Raw genomic sequence first — 18,608 nt, forward strand, 5'->3', positions numbered from 1 at the left:
TCCGCTCGGCGAAAAATAATTTGCGCCCCCCTAACTGGAAATCCTGGATCCGCCCCTGCCCAAGGGCGGCTCATTTTATTTTGGCTTAGAAATAATCATAATTGACAAGTTTCCTTCCCCTGCACTTTCGATCCCACATGTAAATAGCACGGTGATTTCAAATAAGACATTGATACATTACAACACTTGCCGTCAGTATTTGAATATATTGATTAAGAAGGTATAGAAGATTAATGCACGCACACTATTATCCACCACTGGCCTAAATAGTTAGTCCGCAAACAACGAGGGTCATAAAAACCCAGCACTTTGAACACAGCCACCGGCATGGTGTGAATCTGAAAGCTTCCCACTATCCATTTCTACCAAAACTTTTGCCTTTCATTTATCAAAAATGAAATATGTTGATATTAATGGTATTCCTATTGTAAGTGATAAAACTAAATTTATATCAGGGTGATTGAAATGAGGGGAAAAAAGGGGTGATCAGGAGTTAGGGCTCCCTGTTTGGGAAAAAAATTGGTTGATTAAATATGGAATCACTGTGGCATGGCAGGAGCAGGCCCCTCTTAGGCAGTCGGTGGGCCCCCACTTATGAAAAATTCTGGATCCACTACTGTGGTCTTCAGTTGTATTATCTTTTTAAAAAAAAATTACACCTGTCATCCTGTGTAGTGTATATATCTAAAGTGTAAATCAAGGGAAAATAATGTAAACTATCTGTGCAATGGGACCTATTAAAAGGTATTGGGGGGGAGGGAGGGGGAGTCCATGGGAGGTAATCCCCACCCCCTTCAATTTGAGAATATGCTATTATCTTGTAAACGGTACAGATCCCCACCCCTAAATCATATTAATTCTTGAAATGGGACGATAAAACAAATGAAATGAAATTAAAAGGAGGTCTTTGGGGGTTACCCCACCCTGTTCAATTTGAGAATGTGCTCTTATCTTGTGAACGATCCAGATCCCCACCCCTTAACCATATATATTCTTGTCGGGGACAATAAAATTAATGAAATAAAATAAAAGGGAAGTCCCACCCCCTCTAGTTTGAAAACTTGTAAACGGTCAAGATCCCCACCCCTATTATAAAACCATATATATATTCTTGTATAGAACAATAAAACAAATCAAATGAAATATAGGGAGAGTCCATTGGGGTCACCCCCACGGTCCACCCCTACATGTTTGAGAAACTTTTAAATGGTTGAGATCCCCAGTGGTTAGGTGAAAAAATTTCCGGATCCCTGTTCCCCACCCTCAAACCATCTATATTCTTGTATGAGACAATAAAACAAATCAAATGAATATAGGACCATCCCCTTTGTCTTGGGTTGGGAACCCCCGCTTTTTAAACTGGTTGGATCCGCCCCTAAATACCATCTAGCTAGCTATAAAGGCTTTAAAAATATGAAATCAAACAAGGAAATTAACAGTGTAGGCAACTGTTTTGAATTTAAAAAAAAGCCTTTTACATATATAACAATGTTAAATTTTTTGTGCATTTATTTTTGCTTACCATATTTTTAATAATGGACAAAATTGCATGATTCAATATTGTAATTTAAGAAAAATCAGAATACATGTTATAAAATGGGAAGTAGAAACTAGGAATTTGACAAAGAGACAGCAACCCAATCAAAGAGCAGACAACAACCGTAGGTCACCTATGGGTCTTCAATGCAGTGAGAAGATTTCAGCACTGGTCTTCAGCTCATAAATATGTATCAGAAATGAAAATGAGATACAGCTTTCAGTTGTATTAATAAAAACCTCACATAAGTTCTGAATATCAGAATATACAGTATTGCAAGATTCTCTCAAAATGTACACACAGAGCTGAAAAACTGTAAAATTAATCATGCTTATTTAACATTAAGGTCCATGGAGTCCATCTAAATATGCATACTCTCGTACAAAGGAATATAAGTATGCAATAGACATCAAGTTTTCAAAAATAAGAGTATCTATGCCATTTTTTCAATCAAGTAATAATTTCGGTTTGTTTAAATATTTTGGAGGTTAGTATGACCTCCTTTTTGGTGATGATATTTTCGTTTTAAAGTTGAGAAAATTGTTTGTACCAACAAAAATAAAAACGCAAAGTCAATCTAGAATTATGTTTTTATCATTTTTTTATGTTTAGGTTGTCAGCAAGATGAAAAGGACAAGTATGCAGTTCAAAATTCAAAATGTGGATAAGCTGAGGTTCAAGGTCTTACCTTTGCAGATTTTCATATTTTGCATGAATGAATTCAAAGGTTATATGATGGATGGCAGAGAAAGAAAAAAAAAACTTTTCAATTATCCTGCTCCTGGATAAATGTAAAACATCTTGTTTTTCGGTAAGTTTTATGCTCTGTTTTGATAGTGTTAGCGCATTCATCTATCCAGTCTTTCCTCTAAATTGTATCCTCTTTAAACTTTTGGTGAGTGTTCGCCATGAATTTCAGTAAGTAACTTGTGGATTTACATGTATATACTCAAAATTTAGTACTAATATTAATGGGATTTTAGCATGACATCCTGCCAAATGCTTGTTAATCATGTTTATGTTCCAGAACATACAAGTATTTGGACTGTACACATACAGTCTGCCCAATTTTAAGAAGTTGGTCAAGTTTATTAGAAACAAATGTACAGCACAGATCAACATAACTGAAATCTTTGACTTTAATAGATTAATACAAAAAGTTTAATTGCAATTAAAATAAAAACACATGTTTGGTCGAGCTGGTACCAGACAGTACAAGTATACTTAAATGGTCTGACTGTACAAATATGGTGGGACTGTAAGTTCTGGACCGTAAACGTAAGATCCAAATACTGATATGGTCTGGAACATTGATACATGTCTTAAAATTAATATCAAACAGTCATTGGTGTTTTTGAACTTGGTAATAAGTTATTTGATAGAACTATAATGTTTTGGGATATCAAAATCAAAAATATCCCATTTTTACTTTTAATAAAGAAGAAGATTATTGATGTATGTATAAATGTATATTAAAATGAGACAGCAAGCCAACAACACAAAAAATAAGGATGAAACATACATAATTTTTTTGTATCAATGTTATAATTTCCAATATGTTCAAAGAGTTCAAGGTATTTTTTCATTGAAATAAAACACAAATTGTAATCTGTCAGAACTTCAAAAGCTTAAAGAAATATTGTTTCTGTTGTCTACATTTTGTATAATATATTGCAAATTCTTGTGAAGATTATGAATAATGGAATGTTATTATAGTTGTCAGTTTTAACATTGATCTTTATACTGTATATTCATAAATATTGCGTGCATTTATTATTGCGATTCTGTCATTTTAGACTTAAATGCGATTTTAAATTTTAAGATTTTGAGAAAAATCTTGTTTAATCCATATATAAAAATATTTCATAATGCGAGTTTAAATTATTGCGTTTACAACTCCGTTGCATTTTGCGCAATAAAAAAAACTCACATTAATTCTGAATTTACAGTATATATATTATGTATATAACTTGAGAAAATACCTAAATGTTATAAAGAAGAACAAATTAATTGATTGTTATATGGTATTAGAATAGGAAGATGTGGTATATTGCTAATTTGACAACCCTCCATCAGAGACCAAAGGATGTAGGCCGTTAGCAACTGATGACACTAGACAACCTTTAACAATCAGTAAAATCCATACCGCATAGCTATTTTTATTGAAAATCATATTATTGCTACATGTATGCAAACAATTTTGTATTATAATAATACAAAATTGTTTGCATACATGTAGCAATAATATGATTTAAACAGTATAATACATTACTTTAGATTTTATTGGTTCTTTTTCAGAAGGATTGAAATTCACCACCTAGAATAAATGGAGAAAACATAAAAACAAGACCAGAATAAATATAAAGACAAAAGTTGGATCAGTTATTATTTTCATCACTCAGTCAATGATTTGAAGTTCTTTTAAATACAAAAAAATATTGAAACCAAAATAATGTCAAAGTTCTGTGCTGAATGACCAAAAAGTGGACTATACCATCAAACAACTCTGGATGATAAGAAACTATTAATGTTTTGTGTTGAGGAAATTGTGAAAATTTTTTAGATTTACTTAAATAGCTACTAGTACATGTAGTATTTTAAGCCTAACAATAGAGTTTTTATTGATTTCAAATGGGAAATAATTGTGTTTTAAGAAAGTATTCTATAATTCATGAATAAACATATATTGATACTTACATTATCTGCTTTGTTGTTTAAAAGTTTAGTTTTGAACAGTTATAGAACAATATGCTAAATTAACATTTCCCAAGAAAAAAAGATATTCAATTAAAAAGATTCATATTATAATAATTTACTACCAAATAGAATACATTGTAACATACACATTACTGTATGTTTATATCTATATATTTACAATTAAAATCCCATAGGATTTTAATTTGTCCCATGGGATATTAAAAATCCCATGGGATAATAAAAATCCCATGGGATTTTTTTTTGTCCCATGGGACAACAAATATCCCATGGGACTACAATTATCCCATGGGACCAAAAAAAATCCCATGGGATTTAACCAAAATCCCATGGGATAATGGTCAATCCAATGGGATTTTGCCCTGTCCCATGGGATATTGAAAATCCCATGTTTTTATAATTCAAATTGCAAAATAAATATGAAAGAAACAGTAGAAAACCAATGATATTATTGAATCCCATGTAATTCCGCACATTTTGGTCATATACATGATATTGTAGCTTTTGTTTGAGGCGGCGGCGGATTTTCAAATGAGTGTTTTGCAAATTAAAAGTGTCCAGTGTTCAAAATTCCGATTGAATACTCAAACATTTTGAACTTAAAAAGCTAAAACATTCCATTTATATGTGTATTTCTGACACATATTTGATAACTATAAATGAATATATATGATTGATAGAGATATGTTAGTAAAGGAATTTTTGTTTTCAAAATTGTAAATTATCAAAAATTTAAAAGATGGTATTCAATTTTCATTTTGAGCATTCAATCTATGTCAAGAAAACTTAGTCTCAGACTGTTTTAAAATTTTAACTGTAAACAAGAGCCTGAATCGATCACTTATAATTTTTTGGTTAATAAATCTTTCATCGACGATTATTTGTGCTTTTTAATATATATCAATAAATTTAAACATATCACGGTATTTATAGTCATTAGTGGATTGGGAAATAACTCCTTAAGGGGTCAATCGACAATTTTAGTCATATAAACCAATTGGTAGATCTTATGTAATATACTTTGCTGAACTTTTTTGCTGTTTACAGTTTATCTTTCCCATTAATAATATTCAAGATAATAACCAACCAGGTGCTCCACAGGGCGCAGCTTGATACGATCGCAGAAGTCGAACCCTAAACAGTTGGGGCAAGTATGGACACAACATTCAAGCTTGAAAAATTGTCCATTGATCAGAAATACCTAGTTTTTACCCTTTTTGCCCCTAATTCCGAAACATTTTGAGCCATAACCCCCCCCCCCCCCTCCAAAGTCAATACAATTTACCCCTCCATGGTATGGAAATTTGTGGTTTAATTTCAGACATTTTCATACACTTAAAGATAAGTTATTGTTTGAAAACTACAAAAATGATATTTTATACCCCTTTTGGTCCCTATTTCCTAACCTATTGGGACCATAACCCCCAAAATCAATACCAACCTTCCTTAAGTGGTATTGAATCTTCTTGTAAAAAATATAGAGATCCATACACAAGTTATTGTCTGTAAACTAGAAAAAAAGCTTCTTTTTGGCCCTTTTTTGGCCCATTATTCCTACATATTCAGGGTTATTAACCGCAAACTGAACCCCAGCCTTCCCTGTGTTATATGGAAACTTTTGGTACAATGTCAAAGAGATCCATTCAATTACACACAAATTATTGTATTGAAACTAGAAAAATGTTTGTTTTTGGCCCCTTTTTCGCATTTAATTCTTAGACTGTTAGCCCAATAACCCCTTAAAGGGAAAATTCACAATTTTTTACTTATGGTTTAAATATGTTCATTATGACATAATATATATATTCACAAAGTTTTATCGTTATATGTGCAGTAATAAAGGACAAATTCAATATTTAATGAAAAAATATTAACTACTTCCTGTAGGTCGTGACGTTTTCTCCTGATTTTTGCATGCCGGGATTTAAAATACAATCATTAAAAGTCTTGGTTTTTAATCATATTTTAACGTAATCGTAAGCGCGCCGATGACTTATGCTTTATCTAAATAACCATCCGATAATAAGAAGATAAAACGCACAGACGTTCAATTGTACATATTCATGAGATAAATTTTCTATGTTAAACGTATAAATTCGAATTATTTTTGTTGACAACACAAAAAGTTATAAATTTATTTTTAATTAATATATTTTCGGACTGATAAGGTGAACAAAGTAAAGTACAATAATCTGTAAAGACAATATGTTGGTGTACTCTTATTGACCTTTTACTATCTCTGCTATGACTTGGTTGATACTATGTGTGTATTCACGGTTCTGTGGCAATACTCGTAGATGGCTTGTTGAAAGGTAAATTGTTATTTGCACTTCGGTATTAAACCATGCCTCTCGGGCACACCTTGTCAGGTGTGACTGTCTATTCGGATCAGTGAATTATAAGGCAAGGGAGAATTCAATACACATATTTAAAATATATAAGTTGGTGACAAATAAAAATTGATCGCCGTGGAATTATTTAATTATGTTTGGTGCGATTATTTATTTGAATTCAAATAAGTTAATTTACTAAGAAATACACAATTTTCGGTTAAAGACGGGAAACTTAAATCATATGTCCGATTGAAATGATTTACACCTTTTGTCCTTTATTGATGTCTAATAAAAAGGAGAACTTAGAAATTATAAATAGCTTTACCAAAGTGTTTTTATTTGTCTTTATTAGGCAAATAAATGAATGACAACACTTAGATTTAAACTTTTAAAAGCCACGTATAAATTAATAACTGGAACTCACTGAAGATGACTCTACCGAAGCGGAATATAATATGAACGAATAAAGAAAAAATATTTTTCTACTTGAGAAGTTTTAAAAACTTGACAGCAAATTTAAGGTCTTCTTGGAATGGACTCGAAAAATTACGAATAGATATTCTTTATCAAGTGTGAAAAACGTCAACCAAATTTAATCATAATCGGGGACGTCCGTATTAAAATAGTCTTCGTCTCACAACGTATAATACTTAATAACTATTTGACCAAAGATGTTTAAAAACAAAAGACAACGAATTTAATGTCATCTTTCCCTATTTTTGAATGTAATAAGTCTGTTCAACTGGCAAGAATACCCCTAAAGCGGACAAATATCTGACAAGCAGTTTATTCTTTAAATTTGCTGTCATTGAATATCAAGAAAGAAAATAAATCCCGAAAATGATTTGAAACTTTAATACTCAATAGCTTTCCTAGAAAATATTCACATTCCTCGGGGATTATTAGTGTACGTCCAGTTGCATATGTCGGAACAATTGTGGTGATGACGAATTTCTTTCTTTATTCGAGAACAATCTAATTGATATATAAATCTGTGATTTTACTATGTTCATAACTTCGATGAACCAAAGCAAGTTATAGATCGACCTGTATTTAAATCAAATTGGTCCTCTTCTTCTTCTTTTGGTATACAATAGTCTATCGAATTGGATGATTACATACTGTTGGTATACGTGGACTAGTCTATTTACAAAACTTTTACCCCAATTTGCACAAAATGTATGTTTCTTTTTTATGTTCAATGTATACATATATATATTTTATATTGCGCTGTAGTTCCGTAACTTTCTATCCGGGCGTATAAACGAATCGTCGACAAGTGCGCACATTTTTTTAATCAACATTTCTGGAATGATCCAACTATGTCCTTTACTTTTGACAACGAGTAAATATAACATTTTTAATTTTCCCAAATTAACCCTTGGAAAAAATACGTATATTTGTATATCTTCATTTTTTTTTTTTTTTTGTATCATTTTTTTTTTATAAATAATATTCTTTACACCAGAAATTTTATTTATAAACAAGCGTATGAGTTAAGTAATGACTAGTATATTATATCACTTTCGGACACGCAAGACAGAGATGTATATTATACATGCACCTGATAGTTCAAAATGGAAAGTTATAAGTTATCGGCCGTGTACACTGATCAATACCTACAGAAGTGAAACGATGCATGAACTTGCAAGCCCGACAGGAAATCGCTTGAATACCTGGACGTGTCACCTTACACCCCTCACAATACCTTTGGGAGTAATACCTTAAGCCATGCGGGTGACCAGTGGAGCGAAGATCCTAATTTATTTGAATAAAGTATATTACTTTAAAGAATTATGAACGAATTAGATTTTCGAAAACAATTTCCACGGAACACTTATTTATGATTTGAACTTTGACTTTTTAACTAATTCCAATATTAACAGTTCAAAAATAACAGACTATATGGTTATTAAAAAAATAAGAACATTTTCCGTATCAAGTTAGTTAGTCAGATAAAACAACCGTACGATTGACAAGATATCGACACGTAATTAAGACTACATCGGTTACTGTAGTTTTGTTTCTTTGTGGTTTATAGACATATCGTGATTTTTATTTGGACAAGATAACAAAATGGCGGAAGGTATAGAACTGATACTCAAAATTTAAAATCGATGGTGATCTCTTATCTAGCGGAATAAAACTTTAATATTAATAAATTTGAGCATTTTTATACAGAATGGACATAATATCATTTTTTTATTTTTTTGCGAAGTTTCCCTTTAAGGTCAAGTTACAGTAAATGGGCTATGTCTTAGATTTCAGTAAAATTTGGCATACAACTCTGGCTCGATGAACTTCAACTGAAAATCGAAATAATAATGCATTTATCTCAATTATCCTTTGAAATATTACTGATTGAATTCTTACAAAATGGGTGAACATTTGTATAGAAAGCACATAAAATCGGCGAAAACCCTTCTAAAATTTGTCTTAAAATCGTCAAATCTCTAATTCTACTCCATAGATTTTTCTTAAAAAACTATATGTTGTTGATACATAAATTTCCGTTATAATGATGCAAAATAAAGATAGGGTCACCGACTTCGTTTTAACGGTATACATCATTCAAAGTTGCGTTCTTTGTGAAAAAATCCAACAAAACGTCGAAATAATCGTAACGTTATCGCGTTGCAGGCCGTAAAACGTTAGTTTTTGACGTTTTTCACTACCAACAAGGTAACAAATTGATTATTAGACAAAAAACGAAGTCGGTGACCCTATGAATATTTTATATCATAAAAACAGAAATTTATGCGTCAACAATATATAGTTTTTTAAGAAATATCTATGGAGTAGAATAAGAGATTTGGCGATTTTAAGACAAATTTTAGAAGGTTTTTCGCCGATTTTTGTGCTTTCTATGCAAATATTCACCCATATTAAAAGAAATCAATCTGCAATTTTTCAGATAATAAAAGAGATAAATGTATTATTTTTTCGATTTTCAGTTGTAAATCAACAAGCTAAGGTTGTATGCAATTTTTTAGCAAAATCTGCGACATAGCCCATTTACTGTTCCTTGACCTTAAAAATAATCCCAACCTTCGTCTTATGATACTAAACATTGTGGTACAATTTCAGAACGATTGGAATACTTATACAAACCTTTTTGTCCTGAAACTAGATAAATGCTGTTTTTGGCCCATTTGGGCCCATAATCCTTAATCGTTAGGACCATAATCCCCAAAATCAATCCAAAGCTTTCTTTTGTGGTTATAAACATTGTGTTTAAATTGTATTGATTTCTTTTAACTTGTTCAAAAGTTATTATCAGGAAACAATCTGATTCGGACGACGCTGACGAAGCCGTGATACCAATATACGACCAACTTTTTTTTTAATTTTTGCGGTCGTATAAAACCTCAAAATAAAATTGTACCCTGGAGAGCGCTAACGAGGCAACATTTCATAAATTTAATATTTTAAAGGGTCATATCTCTTTGAAAAAAGTCCATCGTCCATGATTATAGAACTTATCCGATATATTGTTGATATTAAACTAGACTAAGTGTACAAGTTTTTTTTTTTAATCTGGCAAGAACTGTACCTGTGGGAGCGCTAACGAGGCTATTTTCCATAAATTCATTTTTTTCAAGGGTTGTAACTTTTTTTTATATATAAAAGCCGATTGACCACCAATATATAATTTGTATGAGATGTTGCTTATATAATAACCTAACGTATTAGTTTCATAAATCTGAGAAGATTTGTACATGTGAGAGCGCTGTAAGGACTGAACAGACAAATACACTGACAGCCAGATGGCCATAAGGACGAACGGCAATCAAAAGTTTTGAGCAGGCCATGATTAAGTTTTAAATTTTAGATTCTAATATCGATTTTTTTATTTTTTTGGGCAAAACTACCATTTTTGAAATAACAAAAATAAAAAATAAAAAATCTCTTTTTTTTGTCTTAAATCATTGGTTTTGATAAGAAAATAACACTCTGTAAAGATTAGAATAAGACAGTTATTAAGCTTGGTATAGTGTATTCAATTTCATTATATATATGGAAAATGCATTGCCTTGTAAAATTTCTTTTGTTGACTGATATACTATTGGGCAGAGTTCGATTATGTACACATAATGCCTATTACTATTTACCTCCCATGTAAATCGACATGTATCGAAACTTATAACCCTGGTACTTTTGATAACTATTTACACCACTGGGTCGATGCCACTGCTGGTGGACGTTTCATCCCCGAGGGTATCACCAGCCCAGTAGTCAGCACTTCGGTGTTGACATGAATATCAATTATATGGTCATTTTTATAAATTTTCTGTTTACAAAACTTTGAATTTTTCGAAAAACTAAGGATTTTCTTACCCCAGGAGTAGATTACCTTAGCCGTATTTGGCACAACTTTTTGGAATTTTGGGTCCTCAATGCTCTTCAACTTTGTATTTGTTTGGCTTTTTAACTATTTCGATCTGAGCGTCACTGATGAGTCTTATGTAGACGAAACGCGCGTCTGGCGTATAAAATTATAACCCTGGTACTTTTGATAACTAATTATGCAAACACTTATTTGTCACAAAAAAAGTGAGAATTGAAATGGTCAAAGAGACAACAACCCGACCATAGAGCAGACAGTTCAGCCGAAGGCCACCAATGGGTCTTCAATGCAGCGAGAGAAACTCCCGCACCGGGAGGAGTCCTTCACCTGGCCCCTAAACTAATATGTTACAAGTTCAGTGATAATGGACGTCATATTAAACTCCACAGTATACACAGGAACTAAAATTAAAAATCATACAAGACTAACAAAGGCCAGAGGCTCCTGACTGGGGACATGTGGCGGGATAAATATGTTTTTTGAGATCTCATCCCGTCCTAAACCTCTAGCTAGAAAAAGCAAACGCACAACACTTCACATAGAAAAATGCAGTTTAAGAGAAGTCCGAGTCCAATGTCAGAATAGGTAACAAAAGAAACTCAACAAATGACATTAATACATAAATTAACAAAGGACTACTAGCAGTTACTATTTTAAGTTGTACCCTTGTCCGTAAGTACAGCCGCTCTTGAGTTATATTTTTTACAAATGGAAAAATTGCTGAGTCTTTTGTTTCTGTTCTCTAACTTTTAAAGTTTTGTTTAGCAAATCTTAGTCTAGGGTTAAAGTTTTAAAAGCATCAATAATCTGTTTCAAACCAACAACGAGTTACATTAAATTGTTACTGTAACTTCTTTATAGCCATTTTGAAAGAGAAATTATCCTGAGCAATTTGATTTTTAAAAATGTTCATTAATATTTGGTTTACAGATAATCATGTTATGCTCATTTTTGAAGGCTGTACGGTGACCTGTGGTTGCTATTTACTATGTCATTTGGTCTCTGGTGGAGAGTTTTCCCATTGGCAATTACAACACATCCTCTTATTTTTATACATAGACTTAAATGATTTTGGATTCAGTATTTTTTTTTCACTAACAGCATCTTTCTTTGGGTTATGTGTATTACAATTTTTTCAAACTTCTGAGAAATCTAAAATATAAGATTGAAGGGAGGGTGTACATATGCTGCCCTCAACTTTAGCAGTAATTTTATGCCTAAATTCTTAAAATACTTCGTTCACAAGTAAACACAAAAATATACCACAACTCTTTCAACAAGTTTTATATTTTTATCAATTATTTTTTTTATAATTTAATTTTTAATGTAACGTGTCTTCTGATTGGCTGACGTTATTTTGTTATGAGCCCATAGACATAGTTGAGTCATGTGACCGTGACGTCATCATCTGTTTTTCATGGTTTTCTACGGTTTAAACTGGAATTTAGAATTAAATTATAAGAACTGACTGTAATATTTTTCTGTCTATTCGAAATAACATAAAAAATGTGGTGCACACTGTTAAATAAACCGCTACGCGCGTTATTCAGTGTGCACCAAATTGTTTATGTTTTTTTATGTTGCTATGGAAACAAACTATATAGTAAATTTAAATTTTAACGTTTTTGTATAGTTCGGGATTTTGTTTGTCAATACTGTAAATATACCTATTGTTTGTAATGACTAACTCTATTTCTATGGTTCTTTAAAATCCCTAATATTTCAATTTTCAAAGGCTACTTTTGGATGTATTTAGGCAAATATTGTGTAAGGATGGTTTCAATGGAAACCAGGGTTCAAAAGAAGAAAAAAAATTACACATGAAACTTATTTTCATAACATACCTTCTTCAAACACAAAATATAAAGACATTTGAAGAGGGGTCATGACTCGCCCATCAACAGGAACCTGCATGATTATTACAAAGACAGATATTTGAAAACTTTAGGTCACCGTACGGCCACATCAACAACAAAATAAACTTAAAAACAAAGGAACATGCATACATCCTTTTATTTGACTCTAACATAGAAATACATGTAGGGGAGGGAGGTGGGCAAATTTTCAAAAAAAATTTCAGTTGCAAAGAAAAGAATATTGAAACGTTAAGCACGGAAGCCACCAGGAAAAAAACATTTCGTTGACTGACTTTTACGTAAATGTTTTCCCTATGTTTGCGTTTCACTGCAAACCTTTGCAAAAAAAAAAACCATTTGCGTTATATATTTACTTTTAATAGGAAGTGTATGATAAAAAATTGACACACGCCTTTTTTTCTTGCTGTCCGGTAAACACCCAGAGAACCAATATCAGCCCTAGACCCTAGCAATCCTCTTTGTTTTTGTTTGAGTAATTTAATGAAACTTTTAACACTAAAAAAAATACAAGACTAGTGCCATTAAAGCAAAATAAAAATAATAAAGCTCATTTTCACCAAGTGTATATGATACATGAACATTGAAAAACTGTACAAATATTCATATACAAAGTTCAGTAATTTGTCACTTGGCCAACTGAAAATGTATTAACATAAGTTGTTTGTCAAATATTATCAATAGAGCCATACAACACGAATAAAAAAGTTGACATTTAATTTTTAACGATCTAATCATTCTCCCTTAAGAGTGTATATAAATTACTGTCTGACCCAAAGCAACCGAGGACAACAGAACATTTTCCAAGAAATGTTGATAGCAAACATGTCTTAGTGCTCTAATCAAACTTTTATTTCTGTACTTTTTAACGTTTTCATTGACTATGAAAGGTTGTTCTTTGCATCATTATTCACAAATATCACATTCATAGAAGTCCCAAAACGAATCCGAATAAGTATATATCGTGTATCAATTGTTACTTCACTGATATTTCAAATAAAAGAATGTTGCAATTGATGATTAAACTTTTTTTAAATAAAATGAGTATGCTTCTGGGATAGACAGTTATTATTTTTAATCACAGTGAAACTATCAGCACCATATAATAATGTTATACTGCGGCTATTCATAATAAGATTACATGTTGTCTAGACATGCAACGAACTCATTATATATACCAGCCATATACATTGTACGTCAACCGTGCGTTTCGTCGACAAAAGACTCACCAGTGGTGCCCAAAAAGAGGCTTCCAAATATCTCATATCAAAAATGTTTACTAAATTCACAATAAAGAAGACATCTCTAGTTGATAACAAGATTAGTTACTTCGTTCATGAATGTTTACCTCTTCGGAGGATTAACTATCAAATAAAATCCAACAACAGATCTTGTGTATTAACATGATGAAATTGTACTGAGAGACTCTTGATATATCTTTTTTATCATTTCAAAACTAATTTGTCTTTAAATTTTTTCTTATTGCAAGAATTAGGACGCATGCAATGCAGCCTTTAACGTATTGTCCTGGATTGTAACGCCGATACGATGTGTAATTGGCAGTTGTTTTCACCCACGATCGTTGTATTAATGATATAAAACTTTAAAATATATATATAACTAATATATAAACATAATAAAGGGCTTACAAGTCAAAGTTTACATATCTATATTTCCAATGGTCAATTATACAATGAATTGCTCAAAGTTCGGTAACTCCAGCAGTATAGATATTTTGTTTGGTGATGTTTATGAGAAACATACTAAATAACTTGGGGTTGTGCAATATCAATTGACAGTTCTTTAAAGTTTTACTTTACCGAATATAACTACTAAAGAAATAATTGATGCAAGCTATACTTTATTGTAACTGACAAAAAATTTAAATTCTCATACATATAGCCCGTATTACTTCCTCGGATGGGAAGATTGTTCCATAAATAACACATGTTATCATTCATCCAATTTTCGTCAAAACTATAACAGTAAATTGAAGTTTACCGGAGTCTTCAATGTCAACAAAGACAACGATGGCGGCAAATATGAATTGTCAGCAAACAAGCAGTTGTGAGAAGGGGGCATAGGTGAGTTCATCTTGTCACCACACTCCTCTACATCTACAGCTAATCATCATGCAGAGCCTGATTATTTTCTTGTCACAGACAGTTACTGGACACATCCTTTAAATTACACAATCTGAAAACCACCTCAAAGAGATCCAAGGTGCCAAGGAGTAAGTTCGATAAGGACCATATTTGGCCCCAATTATAAAGTTCATAGTTATAAGACAATAAATGTTTTAAGTTGCCTTAAAGACATGTTAGAAAGTTAAACAGAACTGTTTTTGTCAAAGTTTAATTCTAACACGTTGATTTGTACATCCAAAAAAGGTCAAAATAAGGGATGTTGGTGAAATTTTACAAAATCAGCTAGATTTCAACCAAATGAAGGACGAGGAAACATAGAGCGCAGGCGTCGACAAGCTTAAGATTCAAATAAGACATGTGAAATGTCTTTACAAACATTATTTTAAAAGATCTTTCTTGTCGAAGTATGCGCTCTATGTTTCCTGTCCAATAATCTATGGAAATTAACCCATTTTCATTGATTTTTTCGTGAAAAATCAACATGAGTACAACTTGTGACGTCATAATGAAACGCAGAAACGTAAAATTTTCAACAAAATTGTTTATATCCTAGCTAGTCAATGTATTAGCTATAATTTATCGTGATATTGGTCGATAAATCTGAATTTGAAATTTACGCTAAAAAGTGGGGCTATTTTAGGACCTTATCGAACATACTCCTTTACCATTATAACAATAGGAATGCTTCAAATCATGACATTATCCTGGTAAACTTCAGAATGAACATCGTCTTCAGAAATAAATTAGAAATATCTACAGGATCCCCTTGTAAACATGCATGTCATCTTGTTTACCTATCTATGCTACTTATAACAATATCAAATGATATTTACCTTAATCCAGGCCTAGGCCTAGATACATCATTGTTCCCATGCGGAACCTGTGATAAACCCGTAACATGGGACGAAAAAGGTATTATGTGTGATACCTGTAACCAATGGTATCATGATTCCTGCCAATCCATTAGCTCACGAACATACAATATATTAGCTGCATATCCTTGGGTTGCCTAATCTGTGACTGCTCAAATTACAGCCCATTACGCTTTGAGCTAGTATTGACAACATCAAACTCATTCAGTATCCTGTCTGATACATACAGTAACTACAATGTCCAATTTCATCTGACTGCATCAAACATATGCATGAATCCACATTAAACTTTAAAGAGAAAGAACCGAAAAATTTACACTCTAGAGCAAAACCAATACCAATCAAGATGCTAACTGTAAATTTTCAGTCCATCAAATCCAAACAAGGACTACGGGTAGTTAAAAACCTAAGTTGAAAGCACCAAACCTGACATTGTCCTACCTACAGAAACATGGTTAGACCCCTCTATAACAGATTTTCAGATATTTCAACCTGACTATAATATATACTGAAACGATCGTAATATACAAGGAGGAGAAGTGCTTATAGCCATAAATAGCGACCATCTTAGTACACCAGTGCCTGAACTACAAACCAATTGCGAAATTGTGTGGAATGAAATAAGCCTAGCTGGAAACAAAAATATGTATCTTGCATCATACAACAATCCCAAAAACAGCAAACGAAGAAAGCCTTGAAGAACTAGGACTAAATCTAGAACAAGCAAGTACAACGAAAAATGCATTCATAGTCGTTGGTGGTGACTTCAAACTTCCAGGCTGGTTAACAAGAACTCTAAAACCAGACTCTACTTACCAAAAAAAAAAAACCACCACAAATTTGGCGACATTTTAGACGACAATGGCCTTGTACAACTGGTAGAGGAACCAACAAGAGGTCTCGATAGATTGAACCTAGTGATCACAAACCCATCACGCTTCACTTGTACCAAAGTAATACCTGGGGTGTCAGACCATGGTATTGTCTTCAGTGAAATAGACACCAAGTCCATATCAAGGAAACAAAAACCAAGAAAAATAGCATTGTATAGGTAAGCAAATTGGAAAACTATCAAATCGTTAATGAATGTTACTGACCAGAGGGCCAAAGAAGTAGATGCAAGTGGAAGTTCAGCGGAGGAACTCTGGTTACTGTTCAAATCCAAGCTTCACCAGAGTGTAAATATTCATATCTCGCATAAAACTACCGAACAGAAAGATAGCCTCCCCTGGATCACTCCGAATATACGCAAGTTAATCTAGCGACAAGACAGACTGTAAAAATAAAAATAAAAGTGAGCTGATCCAAAAATCACCACCAAATTTAAAGAAACCAATCAAATGGTCCAGAGAGAGCTTCGCAGAGCACTGGAAATACATTGAAAAGATTGTAACACCTTAAGCGGAAAATAATTATACACTAACATAACACATAAACGTACAGAGAACAGTGGAGTGACACCACTGCGAAGTGAGGGACTACTACACTCACACCCAGTAGAACAAACAAACATCCTTAATAAACAATTGCAATCGACTTTCTCAACCAAAGATACATACAACCAGCATGAGGTCTCATCTCGATGTCAGGAAAATACCCGTCCGTTGAGGAACTTACTATAACAGAGAGTGGTATATTAAAGTTACTTATAAAAATCAATCCAAAGAAAGCAGCAGGCCCTGAAAACATAACACCAAAATTACTGAAAGTACTGGCGATGGAAATATCCCCCATACTCACACTGATCTTCCAAACATCAATCGAAGCAGGGGATGTACCATCTGACTGGAGGAATAGCCTAGTCTTCATAAAAACGAGAGATATAGAGCAGAGAATAACCGACCAATATCTCTGACTTGTATATGCTGCAAACTCATAGAGCACATAATCACAAGCCATATCATGAACCATGCAGATCGCCACCAAATTCTCTACCCATTACATATGGCTTTCGCTCCAAACGATCTTGTGAAACCCAACTAATTGAATTTGTGGACGATATCACTCAAAACAAGAGAGCAGGTAAACAGATAGACGTTCTAATTATGGATTTCTCTAAAGCGTTTTACAAAGTTGGCCACAGCCTACTCGTTCATAAACTACACTACGGAATCAGAGGTTGGTCAATAGGTGAATTGCCAGCTTCCTATCACATCTGACACAAGGAGTAGTAGTGGATGGAGAGAGCTCATCACATATTGATGTAGAATCTGTGGTACCCCAAGGCTCGTTCCGTGAGCCTTCGTTATTCCTGTTTTACATCAACGACATGCCTGATGGAATTCCATCTACTACTATTCGCCTATTTGCTGATGACACCCAACCTAGATAAATTGGCAATATGGGAAACAAATGGGAAATGGCCTTCCACCCAGACAAGTGCAGTGTACTCACCATCAGCCGGAAAAGCAACACCATTGCAACATCTTACACATTTCATCGTCACACTTAGAACCTGTCAAAAGCGCCAAATACCTAGGCTGCACATTCACGTCTGAACTGCTGTGAAATGACCTTGATCAACGTCTGTAAAGGAAAATGCGTACAAAACACTTGTTAGACTAATAACAGAATACGCCATTCCTGTATGGGATCCATACAATAAAACGGAAATAGACTGACTAGAGATGGTCCAGAGACGTGCAACACGTTTTGTGATAAATAAACACCAAAATCACTCGAGTGTAAGCAAGATGCTAAACCACCTAGAATCGAGATCACTCGAACAAAGACGAAAAGATGCAAGACTAACCATGTTATTTAAAAAAGTAAACGAGAAAGT

General features: G+C 33.0%; 1 long non-coding RNA gene across 1 annotated transcript; it reads left to right on the forward strand.

Annotated features, from left to right (window-relative positions):
- Positions 1-124: 124 nt before the first annotated feature.
- On the forward strand, positions 125-4,192 carry LOC134708826 (uncharacterized). The gene is made up of 3 exons (XR_010105894.1): positions 125-220; positions 2,150-2,348; positions 3,836-4,192. It is a non-coding gene; the product is annotated as an uncharacterized LOC134708826 (long non-coding RNA).
- Positions 4,193-18,608: the final 14,416 nt, after the last annotated feature.

The sequence above is a fragment of the Mytilus trossulus genome, chromosome 1 (genome assembly GCF_036588685.1).
Source record: "Mytilus trossulus isolate FHL-02 chromosome 1, PNRI_Mtr1.1.1.hap1, whole genome shotgun sequence".
NCBI classification, from domain to species: Eukaryota; Metazoa; Mollusca; class Bivalvia; order Mytilida; family Mytilidae; genus Mytilus; species Mytilus trossulus.